General features: G+C 42.8%; 1 pseudogene; it reads right to left on the bottom strand.

Moving 5' to 3' along the window:
- Positions 1-10079: 10079 nt before the first annotated feature.
- Positions 10080-13027, bottom strand: LOC132652246 (small ribosomal subunit protein uS5-like; annotated as a pseudogene).
- Between the last annotated feature and the right edge of the window lie 5123 nt (positions 13028-18150).

Below are 18150 nucleotides of genomic sequence, written 5' to 3'. Positions count from 1 at the left end.
AAGAAGGAGGAGGGGTGGGAGGAGGAGAGAGGGAGAAAGGGAAAGAAGGAGGGGGAGGAGAGGGAGGAAGAAGAAAAAAGAGGAGAGAAATTGGCACCAACACACTTACTTATTTATATAATATTTATGAAGGGAGAATGGGTTCTAGTGTTAAACTTATTTCTTGGTGCACACCCTACCTGTGGTTATTGCAATAAACCTGTGTGATTCTTTAGATGAGTTCTTTAGGATCCTGAGTATTAGGAAATACATTAATATATGAATAGCCTTTAGCCAGAAAGATAGTACAAGTACAAAATTCAATTTGTATGAAGTCAAATAAATCCATGACACTGAATCATGGTTGTGAGGATTTAGTTTTAAATCTTAAATTGCTTTCTAAATTAAATCAATTAAAGATAGGGTTGACTGTTTCTATTGGAAAGCCCAAGGAACAGTGTAAATTAACAATGAGATCATGGGTTGGCTCTGAAGCTCCCTGCTGTGTTCATTTTAATAAACTGTCTTATTTGCCTGGTGTGCAGCTGGGGTTGAGACCTCAGCAAAGTCACTTTTATGTTCGAAGCCACAAAAGGGGAATTGTCACTCACATGTAACAAGTGATTTTATTTTTAAAAAGTCACATGCTTTAGACTGCTTTTTCTGGGGAAGGTGTCTAAAAAATTATCTGCTTCACTCTGAACATGTAAGGAAATTGAAATGGTGTCTATTATTTGCCTGACTGCACAAGATTTAATTAGTCTTCCTGAAGAAGGAAAAGTGTGCTTCTAGAATTAGAGGAATCCACCTGAGGTTTGGGAAGGATGTAAGCAGAGGCCGCACAATTGTGTGTAACTCAGGGACAGGTCAGCTATGTACCGAGTCCATCTGCTCTTTGCATAGCCTGAGCTCCTATTGAAGCTAGAAATAACTTTCTGTGCTTGACATTTAGATGAACATTCAGGGGGTGAAATCATGCTTTGTCCTCAGCTCTGCAACACATTTACGTTGGGTTCTTTGTAGGTCAACTTAGGGGAAAGTTGCTCTTGTGTTTGCCTACTGCTGGTGGAGCTGTGGGACATGGTTGGGTTTGCAAAAAGAAGCAAATGTTTATCAGCTCCTCGGCCAAGGTTTCAGTTAACAGCCTTCTGTGCCGCCCCACCCCCACTTCCGTTAAAGTTCAACCATTTGGATTTTGAGTGTGGCACAGCCAGGCTGTGATTGATGCCATCAGACCCTGAAACTGCTTTCCAGGAGGTGGCCAGGAGAAGGAAGCGCTGCTGAGCCCAGCACAGCACCCTGCATGCTGGGCTGACCCGAGAGATGCCAGCACAGAAGGCAGGTTCCTGAGGTTTACCTTTTATGGGATCAGGCTGCCTTGAGTCTGAGCCACTCTGGGCCTTCTGTGGAGACCTTTCTCTTTTAAGAGCATTAAATCTAAATATCTCCCTGTTGAACTCTATTGGCTTTTAAGGACCTTGTGTACAGGGTGATTGACTTTTATGGCTCCTCCAAGGATGACTGAGTCTATTTATTGCCAGTGAGCATCCGTTATCTCATTGGCTCTAGATGACTAGGCTACTTAAGTGGTCCTTGTAAATAGTCATGATCTGTTGCTCTAGCTCTCTTAGGTCAGACTTGGAGATGACAGACCATAATTAGCTTTTCTTCCTAGCTATCATTGACCCTCAGTGAATGACATGCAAATTAGCAAGCCAGTCATGTAGGAAATATCCACCAGAACATTGTCTTCTCTTCTACTAGGCAGACCTATAGATGGAGTCTGGAGTGATGGTGGATTACATCAGGGAGATCTTTGTGAAATGCAGGGCCAGAATTAGGGACAACCACTAGTTCAGCAGAGTGAGCATTTTGTTTGCTGATACAAAACTGCATTCTGGCCTAGATCATCCCATTGGCAGCAATAGAACAAGTCAAGTGTGCCTAGAAAAGGACGCCTCCTTCCTGACCATCACATCAGTGGTCATGTTGCTACTTTAATCTTTAAGACACCAGCACGTATCTCTCACCCCATCTCACCCCTGCCTTCTGTGGTTGCAGGGCACAGAGCTTGCATATTTGTGTTGCTGCAGCCTCAGGAAACTTAAGATGTTTGAAAACATTTGCTGCTTAAGTGAATGTTAAATAAAATTTCTCTGTCATTTAGGGACTCTCCAAGGTAGCATTTTCTGTTACTGTGACTGTTATGGACAGAATATTTCTACGCTGGAAGTTTGGAAGATGCATCCTGCCTGCCATAGTCTTCATTACTCAGGCATTTGCATCTTCAGTTGATCTCACCCCCCTGCCCCCAGGCTTCTTTAGATTCTGTGAGGCCCCTGCTCAAATCTAGAGTATCTGTGGCTTATGTTTCACTAGTTTCCTCCAGGCTGAGGACTTTGTTCTGCGGGACCTCTGCTCACACCTCTCTTGTACTCGACCACTGTATGATGGTCATTGCTGAACACTGGTTGCATTCTCCTTGAATTGTTAGCTTCTGTCTCTTTCTAAGATCCTACACCATTTAATGCATTGTGTGCTTCACTGTGTGCTTCCATGGATACTTATAGACTGAATAAATGAATGAAAAGAATGAATGAGTGAAATGAATGTATATATTTAAAAGTATCTTTTCTTTATTTTTATAATATATAACATGATATTACAGGGTATATAAAGAGCAAAGTAGGGAAATTAAACTATGTATTATACAGTTATTCTTTCCCTTCCTGTGCGCACGCACCTATGCCTGTGTCTGTGTACAAAGCCACTAAAATTTATTGTACACCATGTCTGTAATTCCAGCTCTAGATAGCCTTAATCAGGAGGATCACCACAAGTTTAATACTAGCCTGGGCTAAAGAGGGAGCTTCAAGTTTCAGGTGACCTTGAGCTGCCAAGGGGACCCTGTCTCAAAGACAAACAGATGGGAAAACATTTCTTTAACACAAATCCAATGTCTCTCAGAGTACCCACACATTAGATCTCTAGACGTACAGTGAGACAGAGTACCTTTAGTATTTGTTTTCGGGTTTTGGCTAGAAAGGTGGGAGCTAGTGGCACAGCTGGCAAAGTTGTTGTAATTAGCACATCATTGAAACTTGTCAAATGTCCTTAGACACCCCTGATGGGCAGAAGGAGGAGCTCACAGGTAAAAGGATGTGTGAAGAGGTGAAGCACTGACAATTAGATGCCTGGTGGTGTAAATTACTAAAAGTCTACAGGGTACCAAACAGATCAGCCTGGTACCTAGGAAGAACTCTGTGGCCTTCATTTTCCTTCAGGGCAACTCTAGGCACTTTCACAGAGGCACAAAGGTTTTGACATCCATCAAAAGTGGGCTTTTGATGGGATAACACTTTTGAAACTTTGTGTTACACATAATTATATATGTCCCGGTCCACCCCTGTCCCTGATACCCTTCCTCCTAGTTCTTGTCAGTGTTCTTTGCTCATTCCAATAAAAATCACTATTACATAGTGTCTATATTAGTTTGTGTCACAATGACCAGAGCACCTGTTAGAAACAGCTTAGTGGAAGAAAGGTGTTTTGTTTTTCTTTCTTTTCCCAGAGTTTCAGAAGGTCCCAGTGCATTGTGGGTGGGAGGCATCATGGTAGGAGTGTGTGGCAGAGGCTGTTCAGATCAAGGTGGACCTGAAGACAGAGAGCATGCCAAGAGCCAGGGGCTGGCTATATAACATAGGACCCAGAGACAGAGTTCCCAGCCAGGCCACTTCCTAAAGCTTTCATAGCCTCTAACAGCACTCATCTCTGGGGGAATTGTAGATGCAAACTATGAAAATGCCATCTTTTGGCTGTGACCCACCATTATGTAGAACAGGGTCATTTTTAGCTCATTTACACTCATCCTCTGTCTTTACCAATCCTTTACAGTGAAACTTGTTTTTTATTCTGTTAATCAAATAGAACTCTCAAAAACTGATTAGAGTTTCTGTCCTGTTGGCATCATGTCATTTCTATTGTATATTTTTTGTTTGTTTGTTTGTTTTTTAGCTTGAAGGTTTTAAAAGTTTTTCTATTGCATTTCCTGATGCCACATGTTATAAGATGAGGATTTAGTTTGTTCAGAATCTTGCTATAATTCCCAGGTTGCACTGGTCCTCATGATCCTCCTGACTCAGCTCCCTGACTGCTGGATTATAGGTGTGTGCCACCACTTCCTGTTAACAGGAGGAGGTTTATGCTGTTATTTAATCCCTCCTGTTTCGTTTCTTGCCTTTGCCAGCTCCTCTTCTTCACTAATGTGGAGTAGGTTAGCATTTAGAGTTTCTTTTTCAGGGAGAGGGCTTGCAGGCACTTTAATGGGACCATTGAACATGGCAAGTATTGAGTGACATGTATGAGGCCCCTTAGCTGGTTAATGCTACTAGAGGCTGAAGTCGGGGATTTTGACTTGCAATCTAGTGGGATTCCTGTAAGTTCAGTTATCTAATGCTTAGTGAGTTCTTTGCTAGGCATTGTATTAGGTGCCAGGTCATATTAAATAATAAGAAATTATTCCAGACAGACCTCATGCTCCACAGTCAAGGAAGGAAGTTTTACAAAACATAACTGGGTTTCAATGCTATTCTATTAAAAAAGAATAGTTATCTAATTATTATTATTTTTTATCCTGCAGGTCAGAAGTTAGGGAAAGTTATAACTAGAAGTGTCAACTTCTTAGATTAATTGACTAATTTAGTATGTGGGTGTGCCTGAGTGTATGTATGTGTGCCACGTGCATCCAGGAGCATATAGAAGCCAGAAGACGGTCTCAGATCCGCTGGAACTGGAGTTACAACAGTTGTGCACCACCGTGTGGGTCCTGGAAATCAAACCCTAGTCCTCTGCAAGAGTAGCAAGTGCTCTTAACTGCTGACACATTTCTGTAGCCCCAGAAGTGGCGATTTTAATATACCAAGAAAATAACCTAGTTAACTCATTTATAGTGATGTGCTTTCTAGACAGTCATTTAAATTGTCTATTTCAAGTTCAAATATCAAAGCAAATTGTTTAGAAGTTTACAGCCATATAATGTTTTGTGCATCTGGCAGGATTCTATGGGAGAGTATTGAACAGTTATCAGTTGTCCTTATAGGTTTGTGTAGGATTTTCACTTCACATGCCTGCCTGCCTCCCTCTTTGAAGGTCCTCTGCATGGCAGTTTGTGAACTTTCTTCTTTTTCTGCCTCCTTCAGATTTTCATCACAGTGAATTGCTTGAGTACAGATTTCTCCTCCCAGAAGGGCGTGAAAGGACTTCCTTTGATGATTCAGATTGACACATACAGTTACAATAACCGCAGCAATAAACCCATCCACAGAGCGTACTGCCAGATCAAGGTCTTCTGCGACAAGGTGAGTAAAGACAAATTTGTCAGAAAGGTTCTGTTATGGTTAGATGTTCTTTTTAATGACATTTCTCCCTTGTCGCTGTTCTCGGCCAACCACAGAGACATGGCAGTCTTTTATTCTCAAGTCCTGTTAGATATTTAGGGAGTCACCAATCCACTGTCCTTTGTCTTGGCTCTTGCTGTTTTCAGTATTTTTACCATTAATTTAATGACTGGCATTGCCCTGGGGCTTAGTTCTCTCAGGCTGATAAAACAAAATACCTGAGGCTAGGTGGTGTGAACAATAGAAATGTACTTTCTACGGAAACCTCAGCGCTATGAGTTCAGTCCCTGTGAGGGACTTCCTGGCTGCCGGTAGGCATGTTCTTTCCTTATGCTCACATGGAAGAAAAAGAGAAGAGCTCTCCTGTGTCTTTTCACGGGACACTGTCACATCAGGGATCAGCCTCATCACCTCACCAGCGTTAAGGGCTTCGCTTCAGCACATGATGGGTGAAATGAGGGAACCTTCAGTTTGTAGCATACTGTGCTTTGGTCCGAGCATGCAGCTGAGATGACAGATCTGGAATATCCGCTGGGTGTAGACACTACTGTAGAACACACATTGCAATCTTGGCCATTTGTTGAGTTGCATGGGGCCTCACCTAGAACTTTCAGGACTAGAAACCTTGCCTACAAAATAAGTTCATCATTTCTTACACAGCACACAGTGCTTTCATCTCCATGATTGCTACTATAAACTTTAACAGAATAGTTAGAATAAGAAAGCTTCAACCCTGAAGGTCAGGTACAAGAGATGGTCACAGGTGTGAGCACATGTACTGATCATTTGACAGCCTGTGTGAGGTCAGCCTCTGTGAGGGCAAGTAACGGAGCCTAAGGTACTCATTGGAAAGCACCAAGGGGCCTTCTGAGGACAGGGTGTGAGGTGGGCTGGGGGAAAAAATTCTAAAGACCCTAGCTGGCTGGTGTGTGCAAAGGGACTGACATTGCTATGTTGTTTTGCATGAGAAGTTACAATGTAAAGCCCTGATCTAAGGGGAAAACCCTGTTCTGGGCAAAACTGGTAAGAGTAAAATCAGCTACTGGAGTGGGCAAACAGGTGGCCGGGAAAGAAAAGCACAAAAGAAAATTAAGATAGGAAGGGACACTCTCCTGGTTAGTTTTTGCCACACAGCTGGAGAGTTTTCTCGTAAGAGAAGGGCCAACCGAGAAAATTCCTCTAGCAGATTAGCATGTGTGTAAGTCTAAGGAGCAGTTTCTTGATTGATGGGTGATGTGGAAGGGCTTAGCTTACTAAGGGCTTAGCTTGCTAGCCCTGGGCAGGAGATCCTGGGTATATAAGAAAGCAAACTGAGCAAATCATGAAGAGCAAGCCAGTACGAGACATTTCTTCATGGTCTCTGATTCTGTTCCTGCCTCCAGGTTCCTGCCTTGAGTTTTTCTCCCTCAGTGATGGCCTGCACCTGTAAGAGGAAGTAAGCCCTTTGCTCTCCAGGTTGCTTTTGCCGTGGTCTTTATTGTAACAATAGAAAGCACACAGAAATGTCTATCTATACTCTGTATTTATATACAGAGTAGGCCATCTTATAAAACAGAAGACTAGGGGCTGGCTCAGTCCTAAAGAACACTTGCTGCTCTTGAAAAGGACTCAGATTCAGTTTCCAGTAACTGACAGCTTTACAGCCATTGGCAACTCCAGTTTCAAGGGATCTGGTACCCTCTTCTGGCCTCTGTGGGCACCAGGCACTCATGTGGTGCATGTACACATGTGCAAACAAAACACTCCCCAAAATAAAATGAATAAACCTTAAAGCAACAATAACAGTGCGCTTCTTTGTATTACTGTGTGAACATTTAAGAAGAGGGATTGTAGGTTACAAGCCTCAGGGGAGAACTGTCCTGGCTTCTCATGTTGCCCAAAGTGACTCCGAAAATAGCCCCCCCCCAAAAAAAAACGCATTTCATTAAAAACAAGATTAAGGTCAGACCAACTTCCTTATGAACAGTGAATGAACATCATGAAGCTACTACCACCCAGCAGATGAAAAACAGCCCAATATCTCAAAGTGAGCCAATGAATCTCGCTAACAGGAAGCTTGAAAACCATGTATATGAAGAATAGACCTATGCTTGAGCTCAGGCAAGAACTTGCAATAGAAGCAGAAGTATTCCATAATGTACGAGAAGCAGCTAGTGGCTAGGCCAGTGACAGGTCATAAGGAGGTGCAGGTGGGAAAACAGCGCAGAATAGAAGGAAATTATAAAAGAGAGGAGTGAACATACCACATACAAGAGCTAGAGATGACTGAATATTTGTAGAACAGTGGTCATTGAGAAGAACAAACCAAGAAAAAAAAACCAATAAACTCCCAAGCAACAGAATACAACAAATGCAAAAATGGTACATCAGAACCATGGGAGAGTGTTTATACTGTGCTGGGGGAACTGGCTCAGGAAAACAATATGAAACAACAGCTATCAGATGGGCAGAGTGGCACACACCTTTTAACCCAGCACTAGGGAGGCAGAGGCAGGTGTGTGTCTGTAAGTTTGACCAGCCATGTCTATGTAGTGTGTTCCAAGACAGCCAGTGAGACTCTGTCTCAGGGGGTTAAAAAAAGAAAGCATAGCTATCAGACTTTGAAAAGATGAAAACTATTCTTTGGGCATTTAATTAAAGGAAAATAAATAATTAGAAGTGAATAGGGATATTTTTATCATCAAAAATTTCAACAGTAATACTCTATCAGGAGAAAATAGTTATCTGAATAGAATAAAGTAAACCAAGGACTTTTTTTCTACCCAATTAACTCCAATGTAAAGAATATAGAAAAACACAAACTTCAAATAAAACATAAACGACAATATAACATCCCAATTCTGGTGAATATTCCTTCTCCCTAAATCTAGTAGAGAATAAACTCTAGACATGGAATGTGAAAGCACAGGTGATATGCTGATGGAGGGCACACAGTTATCTGTAAATCGGAGAGTGCAGACATGTAGCCATCATGTAGCCATCAGTGTGGCCTACTACTACTACTTAGTCATAGGATGACTACTGAAAAGCTCAATAAACTGCAGGGAAATGGCTCAGTGGATAAGAGTACTTTTTATGTAAGCACAAGGCCCTAAATTTTAATCCTTACCACTAGTATAAAAATCTGGGCGTATTGCATGTGCCTGTAACATTGGGATTGTTTCTGAGGCATGTGGGTGTCCAGCCACTCACTGTAGCTTAAATGTCAAACTTTAGGTTCAATGAGAGACCTGTCTCAAGGCAATAAGTCAGGGCATAATAGAGGAGGACATTCCAAATGCTTCTCTGGCCTCAGAACACACTGAAGGACACTTGCACACAACACACATACATACAAGTGAGGTAACAAAGACAGTGTAATCTCACTGGCTGCTTATAGGTATACACTGGTGACTACTTCAGATTAGATGATGGAGAAGAGAAATGAAAAGAGGCCCGTAGCTAATTCCATGCTACCCTTCATTCTTAAAGCTACACCAGTCTGTTTTAAATTGCCTGTTATAGCAATGAAATAGCACAGGGAGGAATGTGTCCCTGTGAGCCAAGAGAAGTGACAGCAGAGAGGAAATGGTTAAGAGAAGATAATAAAAGCCACTGGAATTGCACTGTAGGCACAGCTGTATAGCCCTTATAGAACCGAGGGACAGTTAGGTAGCCTCCAGAGCCCAGAGGCCATTTGACGCAACACTCAGTGAGTACATACACATGGGTCAAAGGCACTTGGCTGGACTCACGCAGCAGAGGAGCTGGGTCCAGACATAGATCTGTCTCAGTTCAGACTCCTTGAATCAATAGCTAACTTTATACACTGAATGTGAGAGTGACTACTGATCATTCAAAAAACCCAAAACTAAACAAACACACACACAAAACCCCAAACTTGTAGGGAGGAGAGTATTGCACTGTGGTTGTGAGCCTATGTCATAGAGGAAAAGAGGCTTTAAGGGATAAAATGGGCTCATTATACCAGTTGTTTGCCAATTAAAAAAAAACAAACCTATTTTCATTCAGTTATTTTTCCTTTCAGTGAGAAAGGAAGAGAAGGGGAATGTGTACGTTCCCTACCTGCCCCAAAGCTTTGTTTTTGAAGTCACATGGCGGGGCCTTAGGCTAGGAAAAGGTGGTTGGAAAAACCATTTACTTGTATGGCTATGATTTTAAACATTGAAAACCCAGAATGGATCACTCTCATGTACGCTTTGCCAATAAGAAAGGTCACATTCCTAATAGTTCCTGTTTTAAATGCCCTAATGAAGCATGATGGATTGGCATTTTTTTTTCAAGCAGTGAGTGATGACATAGGTTTCTGTATATTGCAGTGTTAAGGAGTGGGGAATGTCAAGAAACTCACATGAAGAAGAGTCTTAGGACCTTGTGGATGGGTTAACTGTAATTGCATCAGCTGCATCAAATTTGCCCTCTTAAATGAAATGGACTTCTTCCCTAAGTGTAGAAGTAATGTTTTCTGGAAGTTTTGGCGACAAGTACTCCTAGGAAATAAAGTGATGCAAGATCTTGGTGGAGGCAGATCTGTCTGTACTGAATGTGTAGTGCTTTTTTGGGTCTTACTGAAATCACAGCTTTATTTAGAAATGAGAATGACAGTTCCCCAAGAGTGTATAATGTGTTTCTAGTTCCTGAAAACTATACTGCCCATATATAATTTTTTCCAAAAATACGCTTAATTCATTTTATGATCTTGTATAAAACCCCATATGTGGTAGCCACAGCTGGAGCCTAGGTCCTCTGAACTCTGGTGAGGGTTTTCTCAAGGTGGTCCATGAATTCCTGATGAGGTTATTTGATGAACACAGTCTTTCCCAGAGGTTCCAGGATCAAGAAGCTGTAGGACTTGGAGATGGCATGAAAGGTGGCCTTGATGGAGTTGCCCAGGGTGGCAGTGCAGCCCTGTCTTATGTTGGCGGTCATTAATACTGGCCATACTTAGCAGCTTTCTGGACACAGGAGCAGAGATGATGCCAGTGCCTCTCGGTTGGGGGGGACTCAGCAGTGTGGAACCACAGCTTCCTGTCACTCTGCATGGAACAATGTGGGGCTTGCCAATCTTGTTTCCCAACTAGCCTTTCCATACAGAAAGAGTGGAAAGCTTGGCCAAGATGATAGCCCCTCGGGTTTTGATTGGCTATATCCTTGGACCACTTAATACCAGGGCCAACATAACTATTCTAGTCCCCAATAGCAACTAAAGCCTTGAACTGGGTCCTCATTGCAGCATCTACCCTGGCAAGATCTTCAGAATCTCATCTTTTGGGGATGCTCTCAGGAAAAAGCTGATGGTCTAGGATTCCTTAATGGGTGGGGAGAAGAGGTAAATTGTCTCCAGGAATTCTATTTTCAAGTCCTTGACCAGGTGGCCCAGCTTGGTGACAGGGATCCACTCCTTGTCTTTGGCTTTACCTCCAGAAGCCTCACAGCTTCTATTATAACCTCAGTCCCCAAGGCTACTGCCAAGTCCTCTGCAGAAGCTGTTGTGGCCTTCCAAGCCTGGACCAGAGGTATTCTGCATCATCCACTGTTTGCTGTTTTCCTGAAGAGGAGGATGATATAGATAATTCTTAAACAATTCTTTCTTGGCTATTCTCAGAAATAGCACAAATAAAACCATTCTTTAAAAGTAAAATTTCTTGGGCTGTACCCATTTTTATTGGTTACTTTTCTCGTGCTAAGATAAAATGCCATATGGGTCCAGAGGGTTGAGTTTATCATGGCAGGTGAGGCATAGCAGTGTGAAAGTAAGCATGAAAGTAGGAGCAGGAAGATGAGATGCAGGCATAGTGCAGGGAGAGAAAGTGGAGTGAGGTTTTAAACTCTCTTAAGCCCACCCCCAGTGATGCACTTTCTCCAATGAGCCTTTCTCCAATGATGCCAGCTTCCCAGGAATCACCACCAACTGGGGACCAAGTGTTTGCATACCAGGCTCTGGAGAATGTTCTCATTCAGGTCATTGCACTATCTGTCTGAGTTAGCCGTCTAGCACTGGGATAAAGCCCATGACCAAAAGCAGCAGGTGGGAGAGTGGGCTTGTTTCGTCTTATTCTTCCAGGGCACATCACAGAGTGAAGGCAGGGAAGGAGCTCACAGCAGGAACCTGGAGGCAGGAACTGAGGCAGTGGTTATGGAGGAGAGCTGCTTACTGACTTGCCCTGCTCCTGCACACCCCCTCTCCCCGGCTTGCTCAGCTTGCTTTCTTAGATCCAGGAGCCTGTGCCATGGCCGACACCACTGCCAGCAGGCTGGGCCTTTTCTCATCCATCAAGAAAATGCTCCACAGGCATTTTCTCAGTTGAGATTCTCTCCTATGACTTTAGCTTGTGTCAAGTTGATCAACAAACAAATAAAACAAAACAAAAACACAGCAAACTAACCAGGGCAATATTCAGCATGATGAGTGTTTTTCACATGACACTAATACTTAAAAATAACACAAAATTTGACAATGAAAAAATAATTTGTATAATTTTGGGATGTGTCTTGAGTGAACTATAATTTATAGGGGTAGATAATACATATTTGTATGGAATACTGAATTACACATAGCTTCCAACACATGGCAAAGTGCTCTGTATGTATCTAAGAAAAAATGTTGCCATTTCCCACTCCAAACTTGAAGTTGGTTTGAGCAAGGTGTTATTGGGGGCATTTAGAATTGATTTCTCTTTGTTTAAACACAAAGGCTCTACAAAAATCTGTGTTATTTTGATGAGTTTTTTGTAGCCGGTGTATCTATATTTCTCTATGTTGTCCCTCTTGCTGTGGATTTCCATGGCCTGTAAGTATCAATGACACCTCAAAATTTAATGTAAAATAGCATAAGAACCGCTATTTCTTTGGTAGTTTTTGGTATGAAAGGTGCATTGTGATTGTCTGAGTCCCATCTATGGAAAACAGCAGTGGCCCATCCTTCAAGAACTCCCTCCAAAGCCATGGTGCTCTTGCTGAACCCAAGTCCCCACTGTATCCTAGTCTTGTCTGGCTTTCTGCTCTAAGTCAGTAAGACCAGTAAGAGTCAGTGTGACCAAAAGTGTATTTGGTTTGTCTGAAGGGTGCAGATTATTGGGTGCTTTATGTGGTGTGTGTCACTGTTTCCTAAACAGACTGCAAGGAAAGAGACTGTTAACATGGACCTAGGAAGCAGGTTTGGCTTGGTGTCCTGTGAATGTCACCTGTGAATTGTGAATTCATGGTGTACTTGAATTCTGCTGAAGCCAGAATGGAGGAAGCTGTGCTGGATGCCTTTCTGGGATCAGGAGAGGAAAACAGGTTAAGAAATGGCCCAAAAGAAATATGAACAGCAAATGATGCTGACACCAGGGGCAGCTGATCAGGTAGTGGAGCAGGAGAAGGCCTTGAATTTGGCTAATAAGAAGTCAAATTACAAAGAACAGGAGCACAGAAGTGAGTGAATGCATGTTTCTCCTACGTGGTAGAGTGAGCACCATCTCTAAGCATACAGGGAAATACGATAATTTCATGTGCAGAGTGATCCCGCATCTTTGTGTGGCTACAAAAATGCCCCCTTTATTTCTTCCTGTGATGATTTTTGAAAAAATTCATAACCATAGGCAGAGGAAAACTTGCCCTGGGAAGTGGCACTTGCCTGAAAGCTGTCTGTGCCTAGGAGCGGACGCCATGGGCCAGTGCTTAGGCTGCTCTATTAATAGCACTGAGCTACCCAGCAGGTGACACTGGGCCAGAGAACTCAGCCTGTTCTTTCCCCATGGATTCAAAAGCCAAGTTCATGGAGTAGGCATGAGACAGGAAGAGGCAGCAATCCGATGAGCTGGCCTTACAGGTCAGAATGCAGCATGAAGATCTGTGAGTGTTCTCATTTTGCTGAGGCAGGAGGCTTCCTGGCTTCCTCTTCCCATCTTCATGCTGTGTGTGAGAGAGAGAAAGAAAATGAGAATATTCTTTTATGCTCTGAAAACATACCTTGCTTGGTCTCTGTTTTCCCCATCAGGGAGCAGAAAGAAAAATCCGAGATGAAGAGAGAAAGCAGAATAGGAAGAAAGGGAAGGGCCAGGCCTCCCAAACCCAGTGCAACAACTGTAAGTCAACCCCTCCCCAATGCTGATTGTAGCCAGCAGGGTCCTTTGAAGAGACAGAAGAAGCTGGCTACAGGGGAAGGTACGAAGGCTCCAGGTGTGGCCTGCTTTGCCCCTACAGTGCAGACAGGGGCAGCGTTGACATGGAAAGCAAACAGAAGTCCTCCGCGGTACACACAGGACAGCTGGAAGTGGAGGAGCCTTCTACCCTCATTGTACTTCCCAGAATCCCATGCTCTTTTTGTTTATTTGGGCCTGGGGAAGGGCATTTGAAGCATAATCTAGGCTGCTGGGAAAGCTTTGGGGGAGGATCATGAACTTGGCTGACAGTGTTCATGTGTGCATAGCCCTGTTCTGTGGTTGTTGTGGTTTCGTGCAGCCTCTGACGGGAAGCTGGCCGCCATACCTTTACAGAAGAAAAGTGACATCACGTACTTCAAAACCATGCCTGACCTGCACTCGCAGCCCGTGCTCTTCATACCAGATGTTCACTTTGCCAACCTGCAGAGGACTGGACAGGTACTACTTTTGCTCACAGCCTCCTACTGCCCTCCTCAGGGTGTGCTGGTGTGTACGCAGAACAGGCCACAAAAATAAACTCAAGCAGCAGGGGAATGGCAACACAAAAAGTAGGTTTTTACAGAAAACATTGTCTTGGGAGGAAATACTGGCATGCTAAGGCAAAGAAAGGTGTGAGCTGTTATTAGAGCATTGTTGACAACAGGACAGGAGAAAGCTCCTCATCTGCCTGTTCAAGTTGTGGTGTCTGTGAAGCAGACTCGGTCAGTGCACATATCGCCACCTAGTGGTGAGAGGTAAAACTGTTTCATACATTTCATACATACATTTGCCCAGAGGAGAGAAATTAAGATCTTGTCAACAATTTTTTCCTTAGCAAATTAGTAGTTCTCATTGAGTGGATAAATCATTAGTCATCTGAGGGAAAAAGAGTGTTAGATCTTCCTTCAAAAACACAATAGCCAAGTCCTATGGTTATATCTACAAATGAAATGAAGGATTGGAAATCAAATAAATATTCAATAATTAAATCATTATGACAGCTTAGTTTTGTGGAAGATTATGCAGACACTGAAATTTAATGATGAAAACTATGCATCCACAGGAGAATTAATTATGATTTTGTTCAATAAAAACTAAAAGGGTACTGGTGTGCTGGGTCTAGCACTCCAGTGCTGACGGAGCTGAACTGGAGCTTGCTCAGGGTTTTTCCTGTGCTAACTGAAGACTGGTCCTCTATAAGGGAAGGTTTACAGAATTCTCGGGTGATGCTGATGTTATTTCCTTTACTCTTTAAGGTTACTTCTCCCAAGGGAGAAATGAAAACTGGAGAAGAAAGAAAAGATGTTTCTTAGCATCAGCCCGAGTTTGTTTTGGCCATACTAATTGGGACTTTAATTTTGCCTCGTTTTGTTTTCTTTTGAATCCAGAATCCTTAGCTGAAAGGATTGTTTTGAGAAATAGGAGCATTATGACAAACTCAAGTCCCCTCACATTCTAAGTGCTGGGACTTGACATCAGCCTGATTTCTCAATCTTGCAGCTTCTCCTTTTTCTGGAGAATGTTTTATATAGTGACAAGGCAGCTGTACAAGCAGAGGATCATGGTGTGTGGGGGGGTTGCATGTGTGCATATGCATGAGTGTGTGTGTTTATTTGTTTCTCGGTTCATGATATAATATGATAATAAATATATTCATACTTTTTGCATGGAGTACATTTCTACTAAAATTCATTTTAACATTTCTATCTTGTCTTATTACATAGGAACCAATATATAAGAGGAAAGAATATGAATATTGTATCTTTTCCAGAAAAGACAGCCAGCAAGGCTGTGTGTGTGAGAGAGAGATGGTTGCCTGCATGTGGCACCACTGTCTGGCACTGTCTGCAGGATACTTCAGTTTCTCTAATTCTGATTGTGCTTGCCACTGCTCGTTCCTAATGACACTTGTCCTTGGAGATCTTCCTTTTGCCACATGACCTTTAGAGCATGAAGAGAGTTAATGAATGAAAAACTGAAATAAAAAGAGGAAGATGTGGCTCCCCTTAAAGTGTGGAGATTTTTATTGTATATGTAAAGGACAAAGCAGGCAGAGGGAGGAGTCCAGGCTGAACATGGCCAGCTGACTAAACGGGCAAGGAGAGAGAAGTAAGAGAGAAGCCAAGAGCTGCCACCAGGTTCAAGAGGCAAAGAAAGCCAAAATGGCTGAGTTACATGCTGTTGGAACAGGAAGTCCAGCCAAGAGAGGAGTGTAGGGGAGGGGTTGGGGTGAGGTATGTTGAGAGGAGCCACAGGTCCTGAGGGATGCTGGCCCGATTTGATATGTGAAATAGGCATCCCAGTTAAATATTTGTCCACCAGTTTCTTTGCTGACAGTTTACCCTTACATTTCTGTGGTGATGGGAAACCAGGGTAAGCCCCCTTTGACGAACAAACACCCGGGAGCCAGCACAGCCTTTCTAAAGAATGTGTTTAGATCTTACCAACAGATTTTCTTATTGTCAGGAGCAACATTTGGCAGAGAGCCAGAGTAACCTGATCAGATCAGACCAGCTTAAGCTAGAAATAGTCACATTTCTGAATTTACTTTATAAAAATCTAACACACACACCATTGCTAATCAAATGTATCTTTTTTCCTCTTCACAGATAGTTTGTACAGTCAGACAACTCATTCAGATTTCTGTTTTATCCTGTCTGACATGAGCCTCTTGTTTTCCCCACAGGTGTATTACAACACAGATGACAAACGAGAAGGGTAAGAGCAGTCCTTCATTCTAAGCACATAATGTTTGTTTGTGGGGTGGCAATGCACCTTCCCAGCCTGGGCCGCCCTGGGCAGGAGATGGGACCTTCCTGTGTGCTGTGACCTAGAACGGAGAGAGGGGCAACAGGTGGTCACCTTTTCCTGCAAGCCCATCTTCTGTGCCTTCCCTTTCTCCCTGTGATCTGCCTTTGACTAAATGGTAATTTTGCAAATGTGGCCCATCCCTTCTAGTGCACTGTTTGTTGAAATCTTTCTGATAGCTCTTGCTTCCCATCGTTTCATCTCAGCACAAGATCTGGTTGAGAGTGTAAAAGCCTTTCCTGCTTTCAAAGCTGCCCGAGACACAAACAGCTCCTGAAGCCTTACTCAAGGTGTTGAATGGGGCCTGAGTAGATTGAGAACCTGTTCACTGCCCTGTGGGTTTGGGGTAGGAAGTTGTCTTCTGTATCTTCCAGATGTGTCTCTCTGGCCCCATCTTTGCAGAGAATATATGCCCACCTATAAATGTTTAGGGGCAGCTAACTCTTCAGTGTAGTTTCTTTCCTTAACTCATTTTATATACTCAGAAGCTTGCAGGTATGAAAGGGCTGTTTTAAGGTCACGAGATGACTCTTCTCGGACACAGTAATGTTGGTAGCACATTCTCACGGGGTAGGTGTTGAGCTGCCTTCTATTTGAATATTGCCAGTGACGAATGCTCTCTGCATATGAGGAAGCTCATTATATTATTTCTAAGAGCTGGGTGGTTTCAGCTTTTAGAGTTTAAAGGAGGAAAACTGTACTTTGGCTTATTCTTTTGGAACAACATAGGGCAGAGGCAGGGGCAGATGCCAGAGCTGTTCCTCTGTGGCCTCTACCAGTTAGAGAATGTCATTTAGGCTTCCAGTCTCTTGAATGACACTGCCTATGTTTAGTATGATCTTCTCTGGTTAATTAATTCTTTTTGGAAACATCCTGACAAACATACCCAAGAGTGTGTTTTACAAATCTTCTTAGGGTCTCTCATTTCATATTGGTTAACAGTTGAGATTATCATAGCACGTTCTCTCTGATAACAGTGTTCAACTTCTGTCCATTCACTCCTGCTCTGTTCTCTGGATAAGCCTTTTCCACCCTCAACATTCAAACTTCTATTCTTCCCTGAAACTGTTCTTAGTTAAAATATAATTTTATCTTTTAATATCTTAATTTCTCTCATGGGAGACTACTAAATTTATACAACAACAGCAAAAAAGGAGCATTTTGCCTCTGTGTAGGTTTGTGTACCAGTTGCATGCCTATTGCCCATGAAGGCCAGAAAATGGCATTGAATCCCTGGAACTGGAGTTACAGATGATTATGAACTGTGCTATGGATGCTGGAAATTAAACCCAGGTCCTCTGGAAGAGCAGCCAGTGCTTTTAACCTCATAGTTCTCCAGCCTGACCACTAAGTTGGTTTTGTTTTCTTTTTATTTGCTTTTGTTTTCTGAATACATGTGTTTAGAACCTCCTGAATTGCAGATTATGTTGGGAACTCTCTTATAATCCAAAGGCTATATTTTTCTCTTAAAGCAGGCTAAAACCACATTCATTCCTTAATACATATTTTATGCTTATTGTTTGCATTAGTTGTGTATACCTAACATCCCAAGATAAATTTCCTACAAACCATAGTCAAACTTTCCCATTCCTATGTAAAACACTTCATAATTGGTGAAGGAAGTATAGCTGATATTGCTGGCTTTATTCCTGAAGCAGAAGTTTTCAAGTGACAGACCAAGGGCCAGATCTTCTTTTGGTGGGGGTGGGGGTGGGCAGGGTCTCAGTCTGTAGCCCTAGCTGCCTGGAACACACCATGTAGGCCAGGCTGGCCTTGAGCTCACAGAGATCTTCCTCCTGAGTGCTGGGATTAAAGGTGTGTATGCCACACAGCCTCAATCA

Source organism: Meriones unguiculatus, chromosome 2 (assembly GCF_030254825.1).
Source record: "Meriones unguiculatus strain TT.TT164.6M chromosome 2, Bangor_MerUng_6.1, whole genome shotgun sequence".
In the NCBI taxonomy this organism is placed as follows: Eukaryota; Metazoa; Chordata; class Mammalia; order Rodentia; family Muridae; genus Meriones; species Meriones unguiculatus.
This window is presented reverse-complemented; position numbering and strand designations above follow the sequence as displayed.